This window comes from Podarcis cretensis (assembly GCF_951804945.1).
Source record: "Podarcis cretensis genome assembly, chromosome: 11".
Classification (NCBI taxonomy): Eukaryota; Metazoa; Chordata; class Lepidosauria; order Squamata; family Lacertidae; genus Podarcis; species Podarcis cretensis.
The window spans coordinates 48666000-48678118 of record NC_137180.1 but is presented as its reverse complement, the minus strand read 5'-3'; the positions used below and the strand labels follow the sequence as shown (position 1 = coordinate 48678118).

Here is a 12119-nt window from a genome sequence, read left to right as displayed (position 1 = left end):
AGCCTAGTCCCCCTAGTCCACTGACCGCACACCACTGCTATGAAACTAAGCAAACTCTTGAAATCACCTACACATTTCTGTTCAAGAGCTATTTTTAAGTCTACTATTCTGTTGTAGCTATTTCTAATACTCTTGTTCATGGTTACATCTCATAGGAATTCAGCTGTTCCCTGCTCCCCCCGCCCCCAAAGACACAGCTGTGGGCCTTCCTCCTTACTGTCATTATATTATTTTACCAAACTTAGCCCATGGAGTCCATAGGCTGTTATGCAAAAATAAAAATATTACTTTACTGCTCTCTTATCTTGCCACGCGGATGTTTTCATGATCTTTTCTGTTGTGGCAATTTTACCTTTGAAAATTGGTTTCTCCACTTCACTATGGCAGGGCCTAAAGGATATTTTGTTTATAAACTTCCCCTCTCCATCCATTCCTTCCCAGAGGGGCACCAAGCTCCCTTGCTAACAGCTTTGTAACTGCTCTTGCATCAGTTCAGCAACCTAAGTCTGTACACCTATTGACAGAATGTGATGAAATTGCTGGTGCTTCTGATGCAAGGCCTTAGGCCCTTGGTGGCCAACGGCATCAATCCACTGTTTCAATGGTTGCAGCTGAGCCTGGTTTGGTACAAGTTAATGGCACAGAAAAGGCACTCCCAGGGACCTTACACTTCTCATTAACAAGCTTGCTGCCTTGTTACTGGCCCTTCTGTGTGCCTTTAACAGCAGGCAGACACACAGAGAGATGAAGCTTTTCCTACCATTTATCTCCCAGCCAGGAAAAGCTGTATTTTCCCCCCTGACAGCAGAGTGCCAGTTCCCCTTAGCAACAACAGTCTCTCTACAGCAGAAAAGATGCTGTGAATGTGGTTCCAGAATGGCAGGATCCATGCATATGAAATACCAAATGCAATGTCTTTAGTGTTTGCAACAGGTTCAAGTCAGCAAAGCCCCTACTATTCCATCTTTATTCATTTTTACTTATTTCACAGCTGGGGTTGGGCTTTTGAGGGACACTGCGCTTCCTCACATTGTCACCCTGGGCAACTAACTCTTTTGACTTCCTGTAAATAAATCTTTGGCTGTCTCACCTTCCATCAGGAAAAATCCTATACAAAGTGGGGAATCCTATACAAATTGGTCTTGTTCTCACCATCATTCCTGGTTCCTGGGCCAATTAGACTTCAGCAAGCCCTGAATGACATAAGGCACCAGAGCAGAGCAACTACACCTCTGTTAAATAACAAACAACATTAGCATTTAAATGGAGATTGCCCAGGAGCCAGGCAGCCCAGTCAGAATACACAAACAGTTCCTAGAAGGGCCTGTTCAGGAGAAAGGTATGATTGTGTGAGAAGTACCAGTAATTAATAAAAGCTAAGCATACAGACATACAGGTTAAGCTCCTCAAAAGTAGTTCGGATACTGTAGAAAAAAGCCTGGACCAACAAACAGAGAATCATTGCAATTAAATAATAAATCAGCACAGACCTCCCAGTGCTTAGATTTTTGGCAACCTTCTCCTACTTTAGGTACAGGGAACTTCTCTGGCCAATGCTCACAGATGATGGGAAGACATACTCTGTCCATCATTAGCTAAACAGCTATAGGTTTCCTGATCTACTTGCAGTGTCTACCCTACCTCTGTCATGAAAGAAGGCTGGTCTTTGGTTAAAGAGGGGAGGGACAAGGGTGAGTAGTTAATGCTGAACACCCTCTGCAGGCAGAAAATAGCCTACACCCTTCCAGGGTGTCCAAATTCTCTGACTACCCTCCCCTTCAAATATCAACTTGTTAGATGCATAATTGTTTTTATCTTAACTTTAAAAATAATAATCTTGACCCAAACAAAGCCCCTTCTGGAGGTTCCCTCACTGCGAGAAGCCAAGTTACAGGGAACCAGGCAGAGGGCCTTCTCGGTAGTGGCGCCCTCCCACCAAATGTCAAAGAGAACAACAACTACCAGACTTTTAGAAGACATCTGAAGGCAGCCCTGTTTAGGGAAGCTTTTAATGTTTGATGCATTACGGTATTTTAATATTTTGTTGGAAGCCGCCCAGAGTGGCTGGGGAAGTCCAGCCAGATGGGTAGGATATAAATTATTATTATTATTATTATTATTATACAAGTCAGGCTGTGGTTCCATCTGGCTCATTATTGCCTGCACTGACTGCAGAGGCTTTCCAGGGTTCCAAACAAGGAACATCCCCAGCCCTGTCTGGGACTGATCATGGGATCTTCTGCAGATGCTCTACCAATGAGCTACAGTCCTTCCCCTAAAAAACAATAGTGGAAATCAGTATATGGCCACTTCCAAACATAAAACGTGTATAATTCAGTGTATGCTCTCGTCACCAAGTAGAATGATATGTTCTGAAATGTGAACAAATGAATACCTCTCAGTTGATGGATTAGAACTATCAGATGCACAAGCAGCAACTGAAAAGGAATGCCGTGCATTCAAGAAGTTCCTGAACAAAGGTCTGCAAATTTGCAAGGGTGATCTAAAATGGAGCTAACTTTAATCAAAACTTAAGCTAAATCTAATGAAAACCTAATGATGGTAAGATCCCCCCCCCTGTTTTTTCTTTCTCTTTTTGCTGTGGTAGAATGCAAAAAACAAACAAACCTGACTCCATATTTATCAAAGGCAAAAGTTTTCATTCTCCAGCCAACAACCTCCCCCATTTCAATTCCTGAAGAAAACACTGCTTGCAAGGGACTTGGTCATTTTACATTTATTTTAAAGACCTGAAATGCACCTAGGCCTTGAGGAGTGTGATGCTGGTGTTGTTTTATAAAAAGCAAAAGCACACATTTTGTTTGGACTTTATTCAGAAGCCTTAAGCGATGAAGCTTTATACTGGGAGACAAAAGTGTTAAAATTCAGTTTGATTGAATGGTTACCAGAAATTCAATTTACTTTCAGGGAAATACCGTATTTTTCGCTCTATAAGACGCACCAGACCATAAGACGCACCTAGTTTTTGGAGGAGGAAAACAAGAAAAAATAAATAATATTCTGCATCTCAGAAGCCAGAACAGCAAGAGGGATCGCTGCGTAGTGAAAGCAGCGCTCCCTCTCGCTGTTCTGGCTTCTGGGATAGCTGTGCAGCCTGCATTTGCTCCATAAGACGCACACATATTTCCCCTTACTTTTTGGGAGGGAAAAAGTGAGTCTTATAGAGCAAAAAATACGGTACTCTTAAGGAAATGTGTGCACATGCACCAACCAACAGTCTTCCAAGTCTACCATTTCTGCCCTGTACTTTCTCCCCTTCTTGTCTAGTCACTCTCCTGATAGTGGAAATCATAGTCACCAATCCACTTTCAACCAAGCGTGACAAATTAGTCAAATCCCAACACAACTTTTTCTTACTGACAAAAGAAACAGTGGAGTACAGTATTAAGCAGCACACTAGAATGGACTCATTAAACAAATATAGCCACCAGTCAATTGGAAACAGCATCATCTTCATTAAAACAGAGGCCTAAAATTGGGAGATGTAAAAAGAGGTCATATTGAGGGCATGGCCTGCTGTCACAGTTTACATTAAGTAAGTACATTATTTTGTCTCTAATGTGGGGTTGTGGGGTGTGTGTGTGGATGCATATGGCTGCATGTGGTATGTAATCGGGGAAAGAGCCATTTTGAAAAATATTGATAATTTCTATAAATGAACTGGTGAATTCCTACTTCAGGCTCAGGACTGCAATACCTCAAGGACTGCTTATCTCCATATGAAGCTGCCCAGACCCTGAGATCATCTTCTAAGGCCCTCTTCATGTGCCTCCTCCATAAGAGGTCTGGAGGGTGGCAACATGAGAACGGGCCTTTTCGACAGTGGTTCCTCACTTCTGGAATGCCCTCCCCAGGGAGATTTGGTTGGCATCTTCATTATACACAATTAGGGACCAAGCAAAAACATTCCTCTTTAACCAGGCTGAAAAAACATCTTATGCCCTTTTAAAATGTGTTGTGAGAGGGGGGATTATTGGGTTGTCTTTCTTTTTATTATGTATTTTGTGTTTTTTATATTGTGATTTTATGTTGTGAACCACTCTAAGATCTACAGGTATAGGGTGGTATAATAAACAAACAAACAAACAAACAAACAAACAAACAAACATCTCAAACTCAGAGCTACTTCACACATGCATTTTACCACTGGGTAACTGCTTCATCAAGTGATGGCTGGGTTGTTTATTTAATATTATTTATTAAATATTAAAAATATTTTTAACTATTGATTTTAGTGTTGATTTTTGTGCACAGGCATGGTCCTCACAATAAACGGATTTGATTTAATATTATCTATCTATCTATCTATCTAACTACCAATAGACTGCCTTCTCAAAAAACAGATTTCTTTAAGTAGTTTACACAAAATAACTACCCTTCTCCAAATGACTCCACAGTAGTGTACAAAAGCTTGAATAAATGTAATTCTCATAGCATAAATAAGTTTAAAAACAACAAATGAGCAAAAAGCAGCAGCAGCAGAATAAGTGTTATACATGCAAGTGAACTACATGGTTTGGGGGCAAAGGGGGGAGATACCCCTTTGTTACCGTATATGCTGGGGGGTGTCTTCCAGTCATTCATTCATTCATTCATTCATTCATACAAAAAGTGCAATAGTCTTTTACCAACTTGCCATATTATCATCCCAGTGAATTCTGAGCAACAAAATCTCTTTTTGGGGAGGGCAGAGTCCACTGTGCTCACTAGCAGGCTGCAGTGCAAGATGCTTGGCTGAGATCACAGAGATAACTAGGAGAGGTATCATAGCTCAGTGGCAGAGCATGTGCCTTGCATGCAAAAAATGTCTCTGGCATCTCCAGCTAATGGATCAGATAAACAGGTAGGTGGTGGGAAATACTTCTGCCAAGCACCCTGGAGAACCTTAACCAGTCGGAGTAAACAATTCTGGGCTAGACTGGCAAGTAGTCCAGCCCGGCAGCTGCCCATGCTGCATACAGTATGGGCTTCCAACTAGCTCCAGATGACCACAATAACTTTAAAAAAGCCAAAGAACCCTAACATTTAAATAGGCCATTAAGGTAAAGGTAAAAGGACCCCTGGCCATTAGGTCCAGTCATGGCTGACTCTGGGGTTGCGGCGCTCATCTTGCTTTATTGGCTGAGGGAGCCGGCGTACAGCTTCCGGGTCATGTGGCCAGCATGACTAAGCAGCTTCTGGTGAACCAGAGCAGCGCACGGAAATGCCGTTTACCTTCCCGCCGGAGTGGTACCTATTGATCTACTTGCACTTTGATGTGCTTTCGAACTGCTAGGTTGGCAGGAGCAGGGCTGAGCAACGGGAGCTCACCCCGTCGCAGGGATTCGAACCGCCGACCTTCTGATCGGCAAGTCCTAGGCTCTGTGGTTTAACCCACAGCGCCACCCACGTCCCTAAATAGGCCATTAGAACAGGACAAAAGCCTTTCTTGGAATCAACACGTTAATGCCTCTTAGAGTATTATGCACAGCATTAGGCATACACAGTGGGAGTAAATCCTACTTGCATGGGGAGCTGACCACACATTGTTGCACACCAAAGAACTCTCTTCCTGCTGTACAGGCTCAGTGGGGTTTTTTACATTTCAAATGACAGCAAACCTATTGATGCACCCAGACACTTAATTTTCCATATACTGTAGCAACTGGCAGAATGAGGTATTTAATACAATTGTGAAAAGGTGATAAGATCACACACAGAAACAGACATTTTGGGTACTGATTGCATGGTATTGCAGAGAAATTCAATTGAGCAGAATTCTGATGGGAACAAAGGCTTAGTTTCTTCATCAAGAAAGCTGTTTGTTAATACCATACTGGAAGGCAACTGAGTGGGGAGGACAGGACTGAACTGGTGTCCAATGTTGCCTTCTGACTGCTTTGCAAGCAAATGCTCTCCACTTCTGTTAAAATTAGTTTTGAAATACCAAGATGCACCACCAGAGGGCAATGATAAAGGATGCTTGGCATTTCACTCCCCACTGCATCCCGAATCAATCTGGGTTTAACTTCTCTTTCAAAATTATTTAAATATCAGCTTTTCCCTATTCAGCTAATGGGCTCTCTGTCCAGCTTCACCTAGGACTGAAAAGACCCTGATATCACCTTGCTAGAGACTTTTCCATATAGAGTTAAAAAGCAGCAGAATAACAGGAACAATTTAAAAGGATGGCAATCAAGGCACCCCAGGTTGTGACAAAACTGCAAGGCTTTAACAATTCCTTCTGATGACTAATCACCGGTTTTGCATCCTGAGGAGACAACCAGGTACTTGCAGTATATGTTTACTGAGAGTTGTGGGGCTATCTGAAGCCTCTGCAAAGAAAGCTTCTATACCTGTGCTCCTAGGAAAGTAAAATCTGATTATATGCACCCAAAAATGTGTTCTTTTCTTTAAATTGATTCAGATATATTTCTTTCAGCCTGATTGGGTCATTTCCACTTTTGTAGAAGCTCATTTAGAAATGAGCTTCTACCCCCACCCCACCCCATTTTGGATCTGCCCTGTAGACTCCTTCCCCACTCCCACCTGTACCTAAGTTGTTAACTTATTTAAAGACCTTCCCCCCCTGCTTTCAGCTCAATAAACAGAAATGAAGCAGTTGAAATGCCCCCTCTGGCATGGAGATAAGTGATGGGAGAAAATTTCCTGCCAAATCTGAGTGCCCTTTTGCTGTTCAAGGCACAGGAACAGAGGCAGTAAGAAATTTGGTGATTCTTCCCTCATCCAACCTTGGTTGCATTTTAATTTTGGATTTTGACGGCTACATGTTTGATTTTGTTATTCACCATTTAGAATTTTGGGAATATTTCTTTGTTACTTTCTGCCTCAACAAAATTGGACTTATCAACTAATTTCCATATATTCCACCTCCCTTTTTATCAGAGTCAGTCCCCATTTTCTGGGGTTTCTCCTAGGTGAGACACTGCTCATGTTTTGCCCCATCAGAGAAATGTTGCAGGATACATTTACATTTTTATTTGTTAATGTGTATACATACACATGTGCTACAGTGTATACTCTCCCACCCAGACAAAACATACTTTTTGCTATAAGAAAAGCGACAGGAAAAAAGGCACTGGAAAGTGTGGGGTTACACTTGCTTGATACAATATTGTCTAACCTCCCCGCAGACAAATCAGAATGAATGCTAGGTTATCTGGAAGTGACCAGAATCTCAGAGCAGATGCATCTCAATAATAGCACATTCAGGAAGCTCCCTTACTCTAGATCCAAATATCTTTCTTAGAATCATAGAGTTGGAAGAGACCACAAGGGCCATCGAGTCCAACCCCCTGCCAAGCAGGAAACACCATCAGAGCACTCCTGACATATGGTTGTCAAGCCTCTGCTTAAAGACCTCCAAAGAAGGAGACTCCACCACACTCCTTGGCAGCAAATTCCACTGTCGAACAGCTCTTGCTGTCAGGAAGTTCTTCCTAATGTTTAGGTGGAATCTTTTTTCTTGTAGTTTGGATCCATTGCTCCGTGTCCGCTTTTCTGGAGCAGCAGAAAACAACCTTTCTCCCTCCTCTATGTGACATCCTTTTATATATTTGAACATGGCTATCATATCACCCCTTTCTAGTCCAGTATTGTCTACTTTGACAAATGGTGGTTTCACAAGGTCTTTCCCATCACCTGCTACTGGGTCTCCTGTGCTATCCCTTGGTTGGAGATGCCAGAGATTGCATGGGAATTTCATGGAAAGTATGTATTCTGCTAGGGAGCTATGACCCTTCCTCAATGCACACACATTAATTAAAGATGTCAGCATATAGCTTTCCTTATATCTTCTGCATTGTTATATTTATAGTTAGCTAATATTGCTACGGTGACCCCTGTTAAGAAACAGGGGGTTTGTCAATTTCTCAACCAACTCTTGCCCCATTGTCTAATAGTCATTGGGGACGCAGGTGGCGCTGTGGGTTAAAGCCTCAGCGCCTAGGGCTTGCCGATCGAAAAGTCGGCGGTTCGAATCCCTGCGGCGGGGTGCGCTCCCGCTGCTCGGTCCCAGCGCCTGCCAACCTAGCAGTTCGAAAGCACCTCCGGGTGCAAGTAGAAAAATAGGGACCGCTTACCAGCGGGAAGGTAAACAGCGTTTCCGTGTGCGGCTCTGGCTCTGGCTCTGGCTCTGGCCAGAGCAGCGATGTCACGCTGGCCACGTGACCCGGAAGTGTCTCCGGACAGCGCTGGCCCCTGGCCTCTTAAGTGAGATGGGCGCACAACCCCAGAGTCTGTCAAGACTGGCCCGTACGGGCAGGGGTACCTTTACCTTTTACCTTTAATGCAGACATGGGAACCTCAGATATAGCAAGCAAGCTATTTCTTTGTTCCTGTGCTGGGCTATCCAGTGCAAGGTACTTCTGCATAAGGCAAAGATAGGCATTGTGTAATCCTAACCATGTATAAAAAGGTAAAGGTAAAGGGACCCCTGACCATTAGGTCCAGTCGCGGACGACTCTGGGGTTGCGGTGCTCATCTCACTTTATTGGCCGAGGGAGACGGTGTACAGCTTCTGGGTTATGTGGCCAGCATGACTAAGCCGCTTCTGGCGAACCAGAGCTGCACATGGAAATGCTGTTTACCTTCCCGCTGGAGCGGTACCTATTTATCTACTTGCACTTTGACGTGCTTTTGAACTGCTAGGTTGGCAGGAGCTGGGACCGAGTAATGGGAGTTCACCCCTTCACGGGGATTCGAACCACCAACCTTCTGATCAGCAAGCCCTAAGCTCTGTGGTTTAACCCACAGCACTACCCACGTCCCCTTTCCATGTATACTCAAATATAAATCCTGTCGAATTCCATGGGGCTTACTCCCAGATAAAGAGAGTTAGTAATGTAGCCTAAGACAATAGAGAGACATCTACTTCTCCCCTTCAGTTATATAATTTCAACCTAGGCACTCCTTTAACCTGTTCTAAAAGTTAGATAGCTAGAACACACCTGTCATCTGAAGCAGCCACTCTTCTCCTGGTGAGGGACTTTTGTTGTTAAGGGAAACCTGCCAGGAGAAGCACACCTGACAGGTGCAGATGGCTCCCTAATCCTCTTTTATCTTGCAGAGGCAAGCAGGCACCTGGCCTGCTGACTTCTCCCTCTCCATTGTCACAGCCCTTAATACATTTGACCCCCACCCATCCCAAGCTGTTAACACCCCCTGCTCTGCCCTGCTATTTGAGTCTTTGGAAAGAAAGCCAGTAGCCTGAGGGCGAGGCCATTCAAAGCCAAACACGCAGGTGTCTGAGCAGTTTTATCTGTTCTGCCTCAGGGCCATCAAATGTGATGGGGACAGCTATGTTTGTCGTTCATGTGTAAAAGGGGCATATTGAAATGAATGACAGTGGATGGCCATTGGGATGTGTTGATTGCTTCCAAATAGCTATGGGAATATACTGGGTTTCTGAATGGCTAGAAATGAAAGTAAACTGAGTGGCCACTGGGAAAGAAGAAAGGCATTCTAAAGGCCAGGATTAGCCAAAAATAATTATGGTGATGGGCTTCCCCTGTTGTGAGGAGGAAATGAATGGATGAAGCTTTGAAGTGGTCTGTGACTAGTAGCTCAAATTCAAAAGGTGTGGCAAGACAAGGAATGCGTGATTGTTTAGTTTTCTTACCTATGCTTATCAATTAGAGCAAGCTGGAGTGTGATCGTCTCTTTTGCTGTGTAACCCCTTTGTAGTTATTTGGTTCTAACATTTCAAACTGCTTACTTCAACTGTCAAGCAGGGACAGAATACCCAAAATAAGAAGAGTGACTGCTGAAGAGAATCAGTAGAAGCACTTATCTCCTTTTATGTAAGGAGTTTTCTACTTCACACCAGCAGGCGTAAATGGTAAAATGTCTCTAAGATTGTTTGCTTTTGCAAAAGGCTACATTTCAGCTGGCTGAATAAGAGCCTTTATTAGGCATGTGTTTAACAAGTTGAACCTACACATATTTACTCAGAAGGTGCTGTGGGTTAAACAACAAAGCCTAGGGCTTGCAGATCAGAAGGTCGGCAGTTCGAATCCCTGCGACGGGGTGAGCTCCTGTTGCTAAAACCCTGCTCCTGCCAACCTAGCAATTCGAAAGCATGAAGGACAAGTAGATAAATAGGTACTGCTCTGGCAGAAAGATAAACGGCATTTCTGTGCACTGCTCTGGTTCGCCAGAAGCTGCTTAGTCATGCTGGCCACATGACCTGGAAGCTGTACGCCGGCTCCCTTGGCCAATAAAGCGAGATGAGTGCCGCAACCCCAGGGTCGCCCGCGACTGGACCTAATGGTCAGGGGTCCCTTTACCTTTTACTATGGAGTTCACTGGAGATTACTTTCAAATAAGCATCCATAGGATTGCAGTCATACAATCAAAATATAGTTATGAGCAGCTGGAAGTTAGACTGCTTTGTAATTGGAATATGGCAGTTTCCCCATCCACCCATTGTTTGAACTGAACAATGAACTGTGTACTGACGACCTTCTGATCAGCAAGCCTAAGAGGCTCAGTGGTTTAGACCACAGTGCCATCCGCTCGCAAGCTCTTTTACCTTTACCTAGACTGCTTTGTAATTGGAATATGGCAGTTTTCCCATCCACCCATTGTTTGAACTGAACTGAACTGAGAGTTTTATTTTCTCTCTCTCTCTCTCTTTTTTAAAATGAAACTTTCTGGGCTAATGCAGTGGTTCTCAAACTCTTTTTCTCTGGGGCAAGCTTTCAGAATAAAACTGTGCTTGTGCCACAGTGAATTTTTTTTTATTGATAAGATAAACATTGGAGAACGCAATGCCACCCAATGCTATTCCTGTTTGCATTAAAATCATAGTAGTCATAGCCAGATTATTTGTATTCAGCTTTTTGGTATATTAAGTGTGCTGGGATTTCTGGTTATGCGAGGGGTCTCCTAACAACTCTCAGTGCCCTTAAACTACGGTTCCCAGGATTCTTTAGGGGAAGCCACTTTCGTTCATATGGTATAAGAGTCTTGGGGGGGGGGGGTGAGCCATGATTGTTCAAGTAGTATAAAAGTGCCCCAAATTTACAGTGTGAATGCGATCCCAATTATAGTCAAGGTCTCTCATACACAAACACATGCCTGTTACTATATAAAAGACAATTCAGAACAATTTAGTAATAAATGACTAATAAAATAACATAGCTAGACAATTAAGAATGCTTATTACCAGCAAGGGCAAAGTGAAGCTCACTCTGGCCTGAGCAGTAGTAGCAACTGCAGAAGCAAGTCCTTAGCACCTGGTGTAATAATAATAATAATAATAATAATAATTTATTTATACCCTGCCCACTCTGGGCGGCTTCCAACAAAACACTAAAATACAATAACCTATTGAACATTAAAAGCTTCCCTAAACAGGGCTGCCTTCAGATGTCTTCTAAAAGTTTGTTTTAAAAGTTTGTTACTAGGAAAAGAATGAGAAAGACTTCAGGCTTAACGTAAAATGTCTGGTAGCAAAGCTCTCTCTTCTGGTGATGGTGGGAAAAGCAGCAGCAGAATGAGCCCTTTAGAAAAACTGTGAAGAGGGCAAATATTAATAGGAACAGGGTAAAACACCCTGTGTCCATGGGAGTAGCTAAGGGGGGGCCAGGGGGGCAGCTGCCTCTGAATCAATATAAAGGTAAAGGGACCCCTGACCATTAGGTCCAGTCATGGCCGACTCTGGGGTTGCGGCGCTCATCTTGCTTTATTGGCCGAGGGAGCCGGCGTACAGCTTTCGGGTCTTGTGGCCAGCATGACTAAGCCGCTTCTGGCAAACCAGAGCAGCGCACGGAAATGCCGTTTACCTTCCCACCGGAGCAGTACCTATTTATCTACTTGCACTTTGACATGCTTTCGAACTGCTAGGTTGGCAGGAGCAGGGACCGAGCAATGGGAGCTCACCCTGTTGCGGGGATTCGAACCACCGACCTTCTGATCGGCAAGTCCTAGGCTCTGTGGTTTAGACCACAACGCCACCTGCATCCCCTGAATCAATATAAATCAATACAAATCTGAGGTTCTGCCCCCCCAAAAAAAACCTGCCCCCTAAGAAAAAATCCTGGCTATGCCCATGCTGCGCTCTATGATTAGTGGCAGGTTGCAATGGTGATGGTAAA

General features: G+C 43.7%; 1 long non-coding RNA gene across 1 annotated transcript in view; it reads right to left on the bottom strand.

Moving 5' to 3' along the window:
* The window catches only part of LOC307226402, a 33361-nt gene that overhangs the window by 4493 nt on the left and 16749 nt on the right, over nucleotides 1-12119 (bottom strand). The window contains exon 5 of the long non-coding RNA XR_013843371.1: nucleotides 1134-1232. This is a non-coding gene — a long non-coding RNA (uncharacterized lncRNA). The remainder of the gene's footprint in view (nucleotides 1-1133; nucleotides 1233-12119) is intronic.